At 56.0% G+C, this 17342-nt stretch overlaps 1 pseudogene; it reads right to left on the bottom strand.

Moving 5' to 3' along the window:
* Window positions 1–10613: 10613 nt before the first annotated feature.
* LOC134352479 (zinc finger protein 271-like) overlaps window positions 10614–17342 on the bottom strand; it is a 77736-nt pseudogene continuing 71007 nt past the window's right edge.

The raw sequence follows: 17342 nt of genomic DNA, 5'->3' as shown, positions 1-17342 counted from the left end.
GCGCGAGGCCGGAGGCAGGAGGCGCGAGACGAGGCCGGAGGCAGGAGGCGCGAGGCAGGAGGCGAGGCCGGAGGCAAGAGGCAGGAGGCTCAAGGCAGGAGGCGCGAGGCTCGAGGCAGGAGGCACGAGGCTCATGGCGAGGCCGGAGGCGCGAGTCTCGAGGCTGGAGGCTCGAGGCGAGGCTGGCGGCAGGATGCGCGAGGCTGTGGGCAGGAGGCGCGAGGCTCGAGGCGAGGCTGGAGGCAGGAGCCGCGAGATTGGAGGCATGAACCGCGAGGCTGGAGGCGAGGCAAGAGGCTCGAGACAGGAGTCACGAGACTGGAGGCAGGAGGCACGAGGCGCAAGACTTGAGGCGAGGCCGGAGGCTGGAGGCACGAGGCTCGGCCGGAGGTAGGATGCAGGAGGCTCGAGGCAGAAGGCAGGAGGCTCGAGGCAAGGCTGGAGGTGTGAGGCGAGGCCGGAGGCGCGAGTCTCGAGACTGGAGGATTGAGGCGAGGCTGGAAGCAGGTGGTGCGAGGCAGGAGGCGTGAGGTTCGAGGCAAGGCTGGAGGCAGGATGCGCGAGGCTGGGGGCAGGAGGCGCGAGGCGAGGCTGGAGGCGCGCGAGGCTGGAGGCGCGAGGCAGGAGGCGCAAGGCAGGAGGCGAGGCCGGAGGCAAGAGGCAGGAGGCTCGAGGTAGGAGGCTCGAGGAAGGCAAGAGGCAGGAGGCTCGAGGCAGGAGGCGCGAGGCTCGAGGCAGGAGGCGCGAGGCTCGAGGCAGGAGGCGCGAGACTCAAGGCTGGAGGCAGGAGGCTTGAGGCTCGAGGCAGGAGGCGCGAGGCAGAAGGCTCGAGGCTCAAGGCAGGAGGCGCGAGGCTGGAGGCAGGAGGCACGAGGCACGAGGCACGAGGGTCAAGGCTGGAGGAAGGAGGCACGAGGCTCATGGCGAGGCCGGAGGCGCGAGTCTCGAGGCTGGAGGCTTGAGGCGAGGCTGGCGGCAGGATGCGCGAGGTTGTGGGCAGGAGGCGCGAGGCTTGAGGCGAGGCTGGCGGCAGGATGCGCGAGGCTGTGGGCAGGAGGCGCGAGGCTCGAGGCGAGGCTGGAGGCAGGAGCCGCGAGGCTGGAGGCGAGGCAGGAGACTCGAGACAGGAGTCACGAGACTGGAGGCAGGAGGCACGAAGCGCGAGACTTGAGGAGAGACCGGAGGCTGGAGGCGCGAGGTGAGGCCGGAGGCAGGATGCAGGAGGCTCGAGGCAGGAGGCGCGAGGCTGGAGGTAGGAGGCTTGAGGCTCAAGGCGAGGCTGGAGGTGTGAGGCAAGGCCGGAGGCACGAGTCTTGAGACTGGAGCATTGAGGCCAGGCTGGAAGCAGGAGGTGCGAGGCAGGAGGCGTGAGGTTCGAGGCGAGGCTGGAGGCAGGAGGCGCGAGGCTGGAGGCAGGAGGCTGGAGGCAGGAGGCTGGAGGCGAGGTTGGAGGCAGGAGGCTCGAGGCGATGCTGGAGGCAGGATGCGCGAGGCTGGGGGCAGGAGGCGCGAGGCTGGAGGCAGGAGGCTGGAGGCGCGAGGAAGGAGGCGCGAGGCCGGAGGCAGGAGGCAGGAGGCCTGAGGCTTGAGGTGAGGCAGGAGGCTGGAGGCAGGAGTCGCGAGGCTGGAGGCAGGAGGCGCGAGGCTGGAGGCAGGAGGTGCGAGGCCGGAGGCAGGAGGCAAGAGGCGCGAGACTTGAAGCGAGGCAGGAGGCGCAAGGCTCAAAGTGAGGCCGGAGGCTGGAGGCTCAAGGCGAGGCTGGAGGCGCGAGGCTCGGCGGGAGGCAGGAGGCGCGAGGCAGGAGGTGTGAGGCGAGGCTGGACGCGCGAGTCTCGAGACTGAGGGCTTGAGGTGAGACTGGAAGCAGGAGGTGCGAGGCAGGAGGCGCAAGGTTCGAGGCGAAGCTGGAGGCAGGAGGCACGAGGCTGGAGGCAGGAGGCGCGAGGCTGGAGGCAGGAGGCGCGAGGCTGGAGGCAGGAGGCGCAAGGCTGGAGGCGAGGATGGAGGCAGGAGGCCGGAGGATGGAGGCGCGAGGCTGGAGGCATGAGGTGAGGCTGGAGGCGCGAGGCGAGGCCGGAGGCGCGAGGCGAGGCTGGAGGCGCGAGGCAGGAGTCGCGAGGCCGGACGCAGGAGGCTCGAGGCGAGGCTGGAGGCAGGATTCTGGAGGCAGGAGGCGCGAGGCTGGAGGCTCGAGGCAGGAGTCGCGAGGCAGGAGGCGCGAGGCGTGAGACTTGAGGCGAGGCAGGAGGCTGAAGGCAGGAGTCGCGAGGCTGGAGGCAGGAGGCGCGAGGCCGGAGGCAGGAGGCGCGAGGCCGGAGGCAGGAGGCAAGAGGCGCGAGACGAGGCGAGGCAGGAGGCGCAAGGCTCAAAGTGAGGCCGGAGGCTGGAGGCTCAAGGCGAGACTGGAGGCGCGAGGCTCGGCCGGAGGCAGGAGTCGCGAGGCCGGACGCAGGAGGCTCGAGGCGAGGCTGGAGGCAGGATTCTGGAGGCAGGAGGCGCGAGGCTGGAGGCTCGAGGCAGGAGTCGCGAGGCCGGAGGCAGGAGGCGCGAGGCGTGAGACTTGAGGCGAGGCAGGAGGCTGAAGGCAGGAGTCGCGAGGCTGGAGGCAGGAGGCAAGAGGCGCGAGACGAGGCGAGGCAGGAGGCGCAAGGCTCAAAGTGAGGCCGGAGGCTGGAGGCTCAAGGCGAGACTGGAGGCGCGAGGCTCGGCCGGAGGCAGGAGGCGCGAGGCTCGAGGCAGGAGGCAGGAGGCTCGAGGCGAGGCCGGAGGCAGGAGGCTCGAGGCGAGGCCGGAGGCAGGAGGCGCGAGGCAGGAGGCGCGAGGCAGGAGGTGCGAGGCAGGAGGCGCGAGGCAGGAGGCGCGAGGCAGGAGGCGCGAGTCGAGGCAGGAGGCTCGAGGCGAGGCAGGAGTTGCGAGGCCGGAGGCAGGAGGCTTGAGGTGAGGCAGGAGGCGCGAGGAGAGGCAGGAGGCGCGAGCAGAGGCAGGAGGCAGGAGGCGTGAGGCGAGGCAGGAAGCAGGAGGCGCGAGGAGAGGCAGTAGGCAGGAGGTGCGAGGCGAGGCAGGAGGCAGGAGGCTCGAGGCGATGTTGGAGGCACGATGCGCGAGGCTGGGGGTAGGAGGCGCGAAGCTGGAGGCGAGGATGGAGGCCGGAGGCTAGAGGCGCGAGGCTGGAGGCGTGAGGCGAGGCTTGAGGCGCGAGGCAGGAGGCTCGAGGCGAGGCAGAGGCTCGAGGCAGGAGGCGCGAGGCAGGAGGCGCGAGACTTGAGGCGAGGCCGGAGGCAGAAGGCGCGAGGCTCGAGGCGAGGCTGGAGGCGCGAGGCTCGGCCGGAGGCAGGAGGCGCGAGGCTCGAGGCAGGAGGCGCGAGGCTCGAGGCAGGAGGCAGGAGGCTGGAGGCGAGGCGAGGCCGGAGGCAGGAGGCGCGAGGCAGGAGGTGCGAGGCAGGAGGCTCGACGCAGGAGTCGCGAGGCCGGAGGCAGGAGGCGCGAGGCGAGGCAGGAGGCAGGAGGCACGAGGCGAGGCAGGAGGCGAGGCCGGAGGCGCGAGGCAGGAGGCGCGAGGCTGGAGGCAGGAGGCACGAGGCAGGAGGCGCGAGACTTGAGGCGAGGCCGGAGGCAGAAGGCGCGAGGCTCGAGGCGAGGCTGGAGGCGCGAGGCTCGGCCGGAGGCAGGAGGCGCGAGGCTCGAGGCAGGAGGCGCGAGGCTCGAGGCAGGAGGCAGGAGGCTCGAGGCGAGGCCGGAGGCAGGAGGCGCGAGGCAGGAGGCTCGACGCAGGAGTCGCGAGGCCGGAGGCAGGAGGCGCGAGGCGAGGCAGGAGGCAGGAGGCGCGAGGCGAGGCAGGAGGCGAGGCCGGAGGCGCGAGGCAGGAGGCGCGAGGCTGGAGGCAGGAGGCACGAGGCTCGGGGCAGGAGGCGCGAGGCTCAAAGCTGGAGGCAGGAGGCTCGAGGCGAGGCCGGAGGCAGGAGGCGTAAAGCTGGAGGTAGGAGGCAGGAGGCTCAAGGCGAGGCCGGAGGTGCGAGTCTCAAGGCTGGAGGCAGGATGCGCGAGGCTGTGGGCAGGAGGCGCGAGGCTCGAGGCAGGAGACTGGAGACGGGAGTCACGAGACTGGAGACAGGAGGCGTGAAGCGCGAGACTTGAGGCGAGGCCGGAGGCTGGAGGCACGAGGCGAGGCAGGAGGCGCGAGGCTCGGCCGGAGGCAGGAGGTGCAAGGCTCAAGGCAGGAGGCGCGAGGCTGGAGGCAGGAGGCGCGAGGCTCAAGTCGAGGCTGGAGGTGTGAGGCGAGGCTGGAGGCGCAAGTCTCGAGACTGGGGGCTTGAGGCGAGGCCGGAGGTTGGAGGCAGGAGGCGCGAGGCCGGAGGCAGGAGGCGCGAGGCGCGAGACTTGAGGCGAGGCCGGAGGCAGGAGGCTGGAGGCGAGGCCGGAGGCTGGAGGTTGGAGGCAGGAGGCAGGAGGCGCGAGGCTCAAGGCAGGAGGCTGGAGGCTCGAGGCAGGATGCGCGAGGCTCAAGGCTGGAGACAGGCAGCTCAAGGCGAGGCCGGAGGCAGGGGGCGCGAGGCTGGAGGCAGGAGGCGCGAGGCTGGAGGCAGGAGGAAGGAGGTACGAGGGTCAAGGCTGGAGGCAGGAGGCTCGAGGCTCAAGGCGAGGCCGGAGGCGCGAGTCTCGAGGTTGGAGGCTTGAGGCGAGGCTGAAGGCAGGATGCGCGAGGTTGGGGGCAGGAGGCTCGAGGCGAGGCTGGAGGCAGGAGGCAGGAGCCGCGAGGCTGGAGGCTCGAGGCAGGAGTCGCGAGGCAGGAGGCGCGAGGCGCGAGACTTGAGGCGAGGCCAGAGGCAGGAGGCGCGAGGCTTGAGGTGAGGCTGGAGGCTGGAGGCGCAAGGCGAGGCTGGAGGCACGAGGCGAGGCTGGAGGCAGGAGGCTTGAGGCAGGAGGCAGGAGGCTCAAGGCAAGGTAGGAGGCTGGAGGTTGGAGGCTGGAGGCAGGAGGCAGAAGGTGCGAGGCTGGAGGCAGGAGGCACGAGGGTCAAGGCTGGAGGCAGGAGGCACGAGGCTCAAGGCGAGGCAGGAGGCGTGGGGCTGGAGGCGAGGCAGGAGGCTCGAGGCAGGAGTCGCGAGGCTGGAGGCAGGAGGCGCAAGGCCGGAGGCGCGAGGCGCGAGACTTGAGGCGAGGCCGGAGGCAGGAGGCGCAAGGCTCGAGGTGAGGCTGGAGGCTGGAGGCGCGAGGCGAGGCTGGAGGCGCAAGGCGAGGCAGGAGGGGCGAGGCTCGGCCGGAGGCAGGAGGCGCGAGGCTCGAGGCTGGAGGCAGGAGGCTCGAGGCTTGAGGTGAGGCCGGAGGCAGGAGGCTGGAGGTTGGAGGCAGGAGGCAGGAGGTGCGAGGCAGGAGGCGCGAGGCAGGTGGCAGGAGGCAGGAGGCGCAAGGTTGGAGGCAGGAGGCACGAGGGTCAAGGCTGGAGGCAGGAGGCACGAGGCTCAAGGTGAGGCCGGAGGCACGAGGCTCAAGGCGAGGCCGGAGGCGCGAGTCTCGAGGCTGGAGGCTCGAGGCGAGGCTGGAAGCAGGAGGCTCGAGGCGAGGCTGGAGGCAGGAGCCGTGAGGCTGGAGGCAGGAGGCGCGAGGCCGGAGGCTGGAGGCGCGAGGCGAGGCAGGAGGCGCGAGGCTTGAGGCAGGAGGCACGAGGCTTGAGGCAGGAGGCACGAGGCTTGAGGCAGGAGGCACGAGGCTTGACGCAGGAGGCTTGAGGCTGGAGGCACGAGGCTGGAGGCAGGATGCTGGAGGCTGGAGGTTGGAGGCAGGAGGTGCGAGGCAGGAGGCGCGAGGCAGGAGGCTGGAGGCAGGAGGCACGAGGCTCAAGGCGAGGCCGGAGGCGCGAGTCTCGAGGCTGGAGGCTCGAGGCGAGGCTGGAAGCAGGAGGCTCAAGGCTGGGGGCAGGAGGCGCGAGGCTCGAGGCGAGGCTGGAGGCAGGAGGCGCGAGGCTGGAGGCAGGAGGCGCGAGGCCGGAGGCAGGAGGCGTGAGGCGAGGCAGGAGGCGCGAGGCTTGAGGCAGGAGGCACGAGGCTTGAGGCAGGAGGCTTGAGGCTGGAGGCACGAGGCTGGAGGCACGAGGCTGGAGGCTGGAGGCACGAGGCTGGAGGCACGAGGCTGGAGGCAGGATGCTGGAGGTTGGAGGCAGGAGGCAGGAGGCGCGAGGCAGGAGGCTGGAGGCAGGAGGCACGAGGCTCAAGGCGAGGCCGGAGGCGCGAGTCTTGAGGCTGGAGGCTCGAGGCGAGGCTGGAAGCAGGAGGCTCGAGGCTGGGGGCAGGAGGCGCGAGGCTGGAGGCAGGAGGCGCGAGGCTGGAGGCAGGAGGCGCGAGGCTGGAGGCAGGAGGCGCGAGGCCGGAGGCAGGAGGCTGGAGGCACTAGGCTCGAGGCGAGGCCGGAGGCGCGAGTCTCGAGGCTGGAGGCTTGAGGTGAGGCTGGAAGCAGGAGGCTCGAGGCGAGGCTGGAGGCAGGATGTGCGAGGCTGGGGGCAGGAGGCGCGAGGCTCGAGGCGAGGCGAGGCAGGAGGCAGGAGTCGCGAGGCTGGAGGCAGGAGTCGCGATGCTGGAGGCAGGAGTCGCGATGCTGGAGGCAGGAGGCGCGATGCTGGAGGCAGGAGGCGCGAGGCTGGAGGCAGAAGGCACTGGGCTCGAGGCAAGGCTGGAAGCAGGAGGCGCGAGGCTCAAGGCGAGGTTGGAAGCAGGAGGCAGGAGGCGCGACGCTGGAGGCAGGAGGTGCGAGGCTCGAGGCGAGGTTGGAAGCAGGAGGCAGGAGGCGCGACGCTGGAGGCAGGAGGCGCGAGGCTCGAGGCAGGAGGCAGGAGACTTGAGGCGAGGCTTGGCTCCTCCTGGGCAGGGCGTGGATCACCACCCGACAGAGGCAAGGGACAGGAAGGGACAGAACCAACCCCAGGTAATGGCAAGACGGCCTGGCTTACCTGGGGGGAGGCAAGGTACAGGAAGGGAGCTAGGTGGCTCCAGGACCAGACAGCAAGACAAGGGAAGGCTACTGGCAAAGCAAGGCGAGACAGAACTTCAGGTGAGCCGAGAGTTACCGGCAAGGAAACAGAAGGCAGAGGAAGGGATATAAGGAGTAAGTACAAGAACAATCCAGCAGCCACGCCCTGGTCTCTGGAGGTATTTATACAGCCAGCCCCAACGAGAATCAGCTGCCTCAATTAGCTCAACAAGGACAGAAACAGGGTAGACAGGAAAACCTGGAGCAAGGGTCGATGGACCGAACCATGAACCGGAATATGGACTTCACGGACCAGACTATGACAGAAACACATTGACTGCAGACAGGTAATCTCCATTTAACTAATTATGTGAATTCTAAAACCTATTGGCTGCACCAGTGATGATTTGGCGTGTCATACTAAAGGGGGTGGATACTTATGCAATCAATTACAGTGTATTTTGTGTTTTATATTTGTAAATAATTTAGATCGCTTTGTAGAGATCTGTTTTCACTTTGACACGAAAGTCTTTTTCTATTGATCAGATCCAAAAAAGCAAAATTAAATCCACTGTGATTCAATGTTGTAAATCAATAAAACATGAAAACTTCCTGGAGGGAGTGGGTGGAATACTTTTTATAGGCACATATATACACTTACTGTATTTCACTTTGTGCATTGCATTGTACTGCTGCCGCAAAGACAACAAATTTCATGATATATGCCGGTGATATTAAACCTGATTCTGAACTGGAAACTCTAGTTCTGTTCCTTTCCAAATCCCGGGATTCAGACAGCTGAGGCTCGGCTGTGTCTGGGAGATTACTGGGCTGCCAGCCCCTCAGCCTGCGGACTGAGTGGAACGCCTTGGCAGCATCATTGCTGCCTCTATACAGAGACATTTTCACAAAAAAATGGCATCGGCAACATCGTTCGCCAGTAGAAATTCCCCGCGGTTCGAGTGTGAATCGTGGGGCAGAGAGGGGGAAATAAGCGGGACTCTGGATCCAGAGCCATGATGTGTCCATTGTCCGCAGTAATTGTCCCTCAGTCAGGCTGCGGACGCCTGGCTGATGAAAACCTGCCAGCACCCGCTCCTGCCTACACCCGATGCCCCAGCGCCGTTTGTCTGTCGAGCGCAGGCAGGATTTTGGCACCTTTGTGTGAACCCCGGCGCGTGCGCGTGTGATTGAAGGTTCATGGACGGTGATTTCTGAAGCGCGGACCTTTCTGGGTATGCACAGTGCCATTTCACAGTTCGTTCAAAGTATATTTTATTAACAAAGTACATACAAGATGGAGGTGCATAGCCGCCAACCCCGGATTCCGGGACGGCACCCACTGACTGACTGACTGACTGACAGATATGTCACCATATACAACCCCAAGATTTATTTTCTTTTTGGCATACTCAGTATATCTATAGAATGGTAACTATGACAGGATCGCTGAAAGATCAACCAGAGCGCAGAAGACATCAAACTGTACAAATGCGAATATAAATAAATAGCAATAAATAGTGAGAACATGAGATAAAGAGTTATTTGAAGTGAGATCATTGGTTGTGGGAACATTTCAATGATGAGACGAGTCAAGTTGAGTGTACTTATCCCCTTTGTTCAAGAGCCTAAATGGTTGAAGGGTACTAACTGTTCTGGGACCTGGTTGTGCGAGTCCTGAAGCTCTCATCCCTTCTACCTGATGGCCGCAGCGAGAAGAGAGCATGACCTGGGTAGTGGAGATCCCTGATGATGGATGCTGCTTTCCTATGACAGTGTTTCATGTAGATGTGCTCAATGGTTGGGAGGGCTTTATCTGTGATGTACTGGGCCAAATCCACTACTTTTTGGAGGATATTCTGTTCAAGGGCATTGGTGTTTCTATACCAGGGTGAGATACAGCCAGTCAGTATACTCTTCACTATACATCTGTAGAAGATTGTCGAAGTTTTAGATGTCTTGCCGAATTTTCACAAACTCCTAAGGAATTACGGGACCTCGGAAATAGTAACAGCCAGGAATTTAAAGCTGCTGACCCTCTGATCCTCCGATGAGCATGGATCTCCTAAAGTCTACAATCAGTTCCTTGGTCTTGTTGATGTTGAGTGAGAAATTGTTGTTATGGTATCACTCAGTCAGATTTTCAATTTCCCTTCTGTATGCTGATTCATCACCACATTTGGTTTGGCCCACAAGTTTGTGTCATCAGCAAAGTTCGATATGGCATTGGAGCTGTGCTTAGTCACACAGGCATAAGTGTAAAGCAAGTAGAGTAGGGGGCTAAGTACATGGACTTGTGGTGCACCTGTACTGATGGAGATCATAGAGGTGATGTTGTCACTTCAAACTGACTGGGGTCTGCAAGTGAGGAAATCAAGTATCCAATTGCACAAGGAGATATAGAGGCCAAGAGCTTGGTGCTTATTGATTAGTTTTGATGGTAATGAATGCTGAGTTGTAGTCAGTAAAGAACATCCAGATGTATGCACCTTTGCTGTCAAGGTGTTCTAGGAGTGAGTGAAGAACCAATGAGGTGGCATCTGCTGTGGACCTGTTGTTCTGGTAGCAAACTGGAGCAGACCCAAGTCACCTCTCAGGCAGGAGCTGATATCTCATCACCAAACTCTCAAAACACTTCATCACTGTGGATGTAAGTACATCTGGGTAATAGTCATTGAGTCAGGTCACCATGCTCTTCTTGGGCACCAGTGTAAATGAAGCCTAATTGAAGCAGGTGGGTACCACACACTGCCGGAGAGAGAGGTTAAAAATCTCAGTGAACATATTAGCCAGTTGATCAACACAGGTCTCTATTGTGTGTCCAGGTACCCTGTCCGGTCTGGATGATCTCCATGGATTCACCTTCCTGAAGGCAACCTGCATGTCAGTTTCAGAAACTGAGACTATGGGATCACTGGGGAATGTGGGAGTTCACAATGGTTCCTCTCTGTTCTAATAGTCAACGTGAGCATAGAGGGCATTGAGCTGTCTGGAAGTGAAGTGCTGCTGTCTCGTATGCCACTTGATTTGACTTCTAAGCTGTCTGCAACCACTGGTTCCCCTCTGCCAGAAGCCTCAAATGCAATATTTATTTTTGACGTGGAGAATGCAGCAGCTACTTTAATGCAGTGAAGTCACGCAGTCAAATATCAGCCGGCATTCCGTGCTTGAAAAGTCGAACTCCATACAAATGCAGATATAGAACAAAAACCCGAAGGGATTCTGCAGATAGTGGAAATCCAGAGCACACACACAAAATGCTGGAGCTCAGCAGGTGAGGCAGGATCATTTGAGAAAAATAAACAGCTGATGTTTCAGGCCAACGCGTGTCACCGTGCTACCTTACATGCTGAGTTTCTCCAGCATTTTGCACTTTTTAAACAACGTATTTTCAGTGAATCAGCTTCAAATCATTGCTGCACACATAAAAGTTGCTGGTGAATGCAGCAGTCCAGGCAGCATCTCTAGGAAGAGGTACGGTCAACGTTTCGGGCCGAGACCCTTCGTCAGGACTTCCAAAGATGCTTGAAATTCCAGCATCTGCAGATTTCCTCGTGTTTGCATTTTCAAATCATTGCTGATCTGTTATTCATTGCCACATCTTCCTGGTCTGATTCTTTCCTCCTCCCCCCCCCCCCACTAATTCTTCCCACTCTGCCCCACCACTTTTTGGCACCCCAAAACAATGGCCTGTGCTGCTCCCTCTTTGGTACCTGACCTTTCTCCATCAGGTTGTAGAATAGAATAGTGGATTTCAACAACCCAGTGTGTGAGACACATTCCATTGGAAACACAGAAAATGATGTGAACTTTGAAAAGAGCAGCAAAGGTGGAGCTTATCAACCCATGACATTCTCTTTGGCCCCGAACCCCAGGAATGAGGAATCTCTGAGACAAAACACCAGTGAGCTCATCCTATTCTCCTTGTAGAAAGTCATGCCAAATATTCAAGGGAAAACTCTTCACCCAGAGTGGTGACCATTTGGAACACATCCCCAAGGGGAAGCGAGAACTGAGCAACAGGGATGGATTTTAAAAGACTATCGTGGAACAGAAACTGGGGCAGGGACCAGCTGGGCTGAGTGGCCTCAGAATTTCACACTGGGTGCATGGCAGAGACAGTAAGCACCAGAGATACAGGATCTGAAATAGAACTGATTTATTTGTCACAGATCTATAATATTAAACACCAGTCTAATTTAAGACTAACATCAGCAGAACAAACCGCTCCAATGCTCAGCAACCAGGGTTCAGGCCTGGGTGTGATGAGCAGCCACAATAACTACAGAACTCGACATCACCAGTCCCTCATGAACTTAACCACCATGACAGTTACACATTTAATGTACAGCATATTTGAACTTTCTTCCTGATGTGAAGTTGCTGGTGTTTTAGTAGGCGGGATGATTAAAAATTCTCTGTGCTCACTCTGGACATAAGTGTGGCCTCTCCTTTGTGTGAATTCTCAAGATGGTTTGAATGAATGAAGACCTTCCTCACACAGAACAGATGTATCACCACCAGCCTCCCCCACCTGTAAACTTGCTGGTGTTTCAGTAGCTCAGGTGATCGAACGAATCCTCTCCCACACCTGGACCAGGTTGAATGGCCTCCCTCCCGTGACAGCTGTCTGGTGTTTCTATAACTGCAATGATCTAATTAATCCCCTCCCACACAGAGAGCAATTGAACAGCCTCTCCCCATTGTGAACTCACTGATGTGATTGCAGGTGGGATGACTGAGTGAATCCTTCCCACAGTCTTTCTGCAGATTGGGAAAATCCCTTCCCATAAACAGGCCTCTTCCCGGTGTGAACTTGCTGGTGTGATAGCCAAGTGAATCCCTTCCAAAATGACAGCCCGTGAATGACATCTGACTGCTATCATCTCTGTGGCTATTTATCAGGTTAGATCCACAATGTCTATCGCACTAAAGCAGTTTAACGTCTGATCTTGAAGATATGCAGGTGTTCTCAGGACCCTGGTTCCAATAGGTTATAAATATATAGATATGAGGATATCATAGAATATGAGGAAATATCTGCTCACTTCAATAACATAGAAATCTACATCACATTACAGGCCTTTTGGCCCACAATGTTGTGCCGACCATGTAACCTACTCTAGAAATTACGTAGAATTTCCCTACCGCATAGCACTGAAGGTCATTTATAAATTTTACCTTCATATTGGTTAATCCAAATCTCATCCCTACACTGAAAACATGTTCAGGCTCTTACTATGACTGGTGTCCGAGGTTCTCAAGCACCTTGTCATCCATATTCATGAACCAGTGGTACTGAATTGCTGGTGAACTGTCATTCACAGCACAACTGATGCGTTTGAGATTGGCATACACAAATCCTTTACCTTTTCTACCCTGTAAAAATTTACAATAGACATCGATGCATGGAGGACAGCATTTCAAATGAGGCTCCACACAAGTTAAGGGAACAACTCCTCATCACCTGTCTGGACATGGTTCAGGAATCTGGACTCTGCATCAAATTTCCCAATGGCCTACCTGTCTGTAACACAAACAGTCAATCTTGCCAAGGATTTGGGTCCTAACTATACACTGGGTGTGCTGTAGACTAACTAAGCACCTGAGTGTGTTTAAAATAGAACTCATTTATTTGTCACAGATCCAGAATATTAAACTCCATTCCCATTACATCAGCCTAAGAAACACTTCCCATCCCAGTGACTAGGGTGCAGACTTGGTTTGGTGAGAGCAGCAATAATTACAGTCTGACACCAACAGTCACTTTTGAGCTTGTCTCTGGATTCAGAAACTGTGAGGGTTAAATATCCAGCAGGCTGCTTATTTAAACACTTTCCCGAGTGTGAACTCGGTAGTGCGTCACAAGATTGGACGACTGAGTAAATCCCTTCCCACATTCAGAGCAGGTGAACGGTTTCTCCCCAGTGTGAACTCGCTGGTGTGTCATCAGCTGAGACGACTGAGAGAATCTCTTCCCACACACAGAACAGATGAACGGTCTCTCCCCAGTATGAACGCGTTGGTGTGCTTGTAGGTTAGATGAATCAGTAAATCCCTTTCCACATACGGAACAAGTAAATGGTCTCTCCCCAGTGTGTACTGACTGGTGTGTCAGAAGGTGAGATGACCGAGTAAATCCCTTCCCACATTCAGAGCAGGTGAATGGTCTCTCCCCAGTGTGAACTCGCTGGTGTGCTAGTAAGTTAGATGACTCAGTAAATCCCTTCCCACATTCAGAGCAGATGAATGGCCTCTCACGAGTGAGAAATGACTGCTGTGTCATGAGCTGAGATGATTGAGAGAATCCCCTCTCCCACATGGAACAGCTGAATGCTCTCTCCCTGGTGTGAACTCGCTGGTGTGCAAGTAGTTTAGATGACTGAGTAAATCCCTTCCCACATTGAGAGCAGGTGAACGGTCTCTCCCCAGTGTGAACTCGCTGGTGTGTCCGTAAGTGAGATGACTGAGAGAATCCCTTCCCACATTCAGAGCAGGTGAACGGTCTCTCCCCAGTGTGAACTCGCTGGTGTGCTAGTAGGTGGGATGACCGAGTAAATCCCTTCCCACATTCAAAGCAAATGAACGGCCTCTCCCCAGTCTGAACTCGCTGGTGACTCATCACCTGATTTGACCGAGAGAATGACTTCCCCCACACGGATCAGGTGAATGGCCTCTCCCCGGAGTGAACGCGCTGGTGTGCAAGTAGTTTAGATGATTGAGTAAATCTGTCCCCACATTCAGAGCAGGTGAACGATCGACAGCATCAACAACTGGTATATTGGTGCTACAAGGGAAATATCTGTTCACTCCTTCAATAACTTGAAGACAATTTACAAGCTTTATCTCCAGGTGGGTCCATCCAGCAGAGAGAGAGCGGAATTGACGTGTTTTTGTTTTCAAAATTGTGGTCCAGAAATTCTTTGCTGTTTCTAACCTGTAAGGAGATTTAGTAAAGACATGAATGGGTGAAGGATATCAATTTAAATCAATTAATGTTACAACTAAGATTAAAGTCTGTCACGAGCCTTGTGGCCCATCAGGCCGGTGCTTATGCCAGTTTCCGTGGCGTGAAGCGACTGAGAGTACAAAACCCCCTCCCGGATAGGACGCCAGTCTATCGCGAGGTTAACCCTCAGCATTTTTGTCAGTACCCATTCTCAGCTGGGTAGACTGGAGCATTGGGTGGTTAAGTGCCTTGCTCAAGGACACACACGCTGCCTCAGCTGAGGTTTGAACTCATGACCTTCAGATCGCTAGCCCAACGCCCTAGCCACTTGGCCATGCACCATGTTACTCGCTATAGTGGGGTCTAACATCACACTGTTACAGCAAGGTTCAATCCAAGTTGAAGGAACAAGTCCTCATCTAAATGGGCAAGGCTCAGGAATCTGGATGGACAATTAAGTTCTCTGTCTTTCTGTTTGTATCAGAATTTCTGCCCATTATCAATCTGTGATGGCTCAGTTGTTTGGATACTGCTGGGGAGATGTTGGGGGGGGAGGGGGGGGCAAAGTGACCCCTCAGGGCACAGCAGCAGCCAGACTAGTGACACTGTGTCCGGCTCTGAGGCTCCGCAGGGAAGGGTAAATTCAGGCAGTGTGGTAGCAATAGGGGACGCAATAGTTTGGGGGACAGACCGGAGATTCTGTGGTCACAAAAGAGACACCAGGATGGTGTGTTGCCTCTCGGGTGCTAGGGCCCAGGATGTATTGAAGCAACTACAAGGTATTCTCAATGGGGAGGGTGAACAGTCAGAGGTTGTGGTGTATATTGGCACATATGACGTAGACAGAAAGGGGAAGAGGTTCTACGGAGTGAGTAGATAGATTTAGTTAAGAGGCTGAGGAGAAGGACCTCCAGGGCAGTAATCTCCCGATTACTCCTGATGCCATGGGCTAGTGCAGAGAGGAATGGATGAATGAGTGGCTGAGGAAATGGTGAAGGGAACAGGGTTTCAAGTTCTTGGATCATAGAAACATAGAAAACCTACAGCACAATACAGGCCCTTCGGCCCACAAAGCTTAGAAATTACCTAGGGTTACCCATAGCCCTCAATTTTTCTAAGCTCTATGTACCCATAGAGGAGTCTCTTAAAAGACCCTGTCGTATCCGCCTCCACCACCGTCGCTGGCAGCCCATTCCACGCACTCACCACTCTTCGCATAAAAAAACTTGCCCTTGACATCTCCTCTGTACCTACTTCCAAGCACCTTAAAACTGTGCCCTCTCATGACAGCCATTTCAGCCCTGTGGAAAAGCCTTTGACTATCCACACAATCAATGCCTCTCATCATCTTATACACCCCTATCAGGTCACCTCTCATCCTCCATCACTCCAAGGAGAAAAGGCCGAGTTCACTCAACCTATTCTCATAAGGCATGCTCCCCAATCCAGGCAACATCTTTGTAAATCTCCTCTGCACACTTTCTATAGTTTCCACATCCTTCCTGTAGTGAAATGACCAGACCTGAGCACAGTACTCCAAGTGAGGTCTGACCAGGGTCCTTATGTAGCTGCAACATTACCTCTCGACTCTTAAACTCAATCCGACAATTGATGAAGGCCACATGCGCCGTATGCCTTCTTAACCACAGAGTCAACCTGTACAGCAGCTTTGAGTGTCCTATGGACTTGGACCCCAAGATCCCTCTGATCCTCCGCACTGCCAAGCGTCTTACCATTAATACTATATTCTCCCATCATATTTGACCTACCAAAATGAACCACCTCACGCTTATCTGGGTTGATTGCCATCTGCCACTTCTCCGCCCAGTTTTGCATCCTATCAATGTCCCATTGTAACCTCTGACAGCCCTCCACACTATCCACAACACACCCAACCTTTGTGTCATCAGCAAACTTACTAACCCATCCCTCCACTTCCTCATCCCGGTCATTTATAAAAATCACAAGGAGTAGGGGTTTTCTGGGGAAGGGGTGGCCTGTACAAGAGAGACATGTTGCACCTGAACTGGATAGGGAACCAATATCCTGGGCGGAAAGTTTGCTAATGCTACTCAGGATGGTTCAAAGTTCAAAGTAAAATTTATTATCAGAGTACATATGTGTCACCACATACAACTTGAGATTCATTTTTCTGTGGGCATTCTTAGCAAATCTATAGAATAGTAACTGTAAACAGGATCAATGAACAACAAACTGTGCAAATGCAGACATAAGTAAATAACAAGAGCATGAAATAATAAGATAAAGAGACCTTACAGCAAGACCATTGGTCACGGGAACAGCAGAAATAGAACGAGTGTAGTTATCCCCTTTAATTCAAGAGCCTGATGGTTGAGGGATAGTAACTGTTCTTGAACCTGGTGGTGCGAGTCCTGAAGCTCTTTATACCTTCAACCTGATGGCAGCAGTGAGAAAAGATCTCAGCCTGGGTAGTGGGGATCTCTGATGATGGATGCTGATCTTCCACGGCAAGGTTTCATGTAGACGTGCTCAATGGTTGGGAGGGCTTTAACTGTGTTGCATTGGGCCAAATCCACTATGCTTTGAAGAATTTTCCACTCAAAGGCATTGAGGTTCCCACACCAGGCAGTCAAAACATGGTACTAGAATCAGATTCAGAATCAGAATCAGTTTTAGTATCAATGGCATAAGTCGTGAAATTTGTTAACTTAGTGGCAGCAGTATAATACATGATAATACAGAAAATAAAGAGTTACAGTAAGTATATGTATGTATATTAAATTGTTAAATTTAAAATAGTGTAAAAACAGAAATAACTGTTTAAAAAGTGAGGTAGTGTTCATGGGTTCAATGTCCATTGAGAAATCAGATGGTAGGAGGGAAGCTGTTCCTGAACCTCTGGGTGTGTGCCTTCAGGCCACCATATATCTATAGAAGTTTGTCAAGGTATCTTATGACATCAGAATCTTTGCAGACTCCTGAGGAAGTGAAGGCACTGCCATGCTGTCTTTGCAATTACATTTAATGACGTGTCCAGGACAGGTCCTCTGAGATAGTGAAAACCAGGAATTTAAAGAATTTAAAGTTACTAGCCCTCTCCACCTCTCATCCTCTGATGAGGACTGGCTGATGGACCTCTGGTTTCCCTCTCCTGAAGCCTATAATCAGTTCCTTGGTCTTGCTGACATTGAGTGAGAGGTTGTTATGACACCACTCGGCCGAACTTTCAAACTCTCTCCTGTATGCTGATTATCACCACCTCTGAATCTGCCTACAGCAGTGGTGTCATCAGCAACTTGAATATGGCATCAGAGCTGTGCATTGTTACACAGTCATAGGTGTAAAGCAAGTGGGGCAGGGGGCTAAGCACACACCCCTGTGGTGCTCTTGTTCTGATGGAGATTGTGGAGGACAGGTTTTTGCCAATCTGAACTGACTGGGGTCTGTAAGT

The sequence above is a fragment of the Mobula hypostoma genome, chromosome 10 (genome assembly GCF_963921235.1).
Source record: "Mobula hypostoma chromosome 10, sMobHyp1.1, whole genome shotgun sequence".
Classification (NCBI taxonomy): Eukaryota; Metazoa; Chordata; class Chondrichthyes; order Myliobatiformes; family Myliobatidae; genus Mobula; species Mobula hypostoma.
The sequence above is the reverse complement of the archived record's forward strand: the minus strand, read 5'-3'. Positions and strand labels throughout refer to the sequence as shown.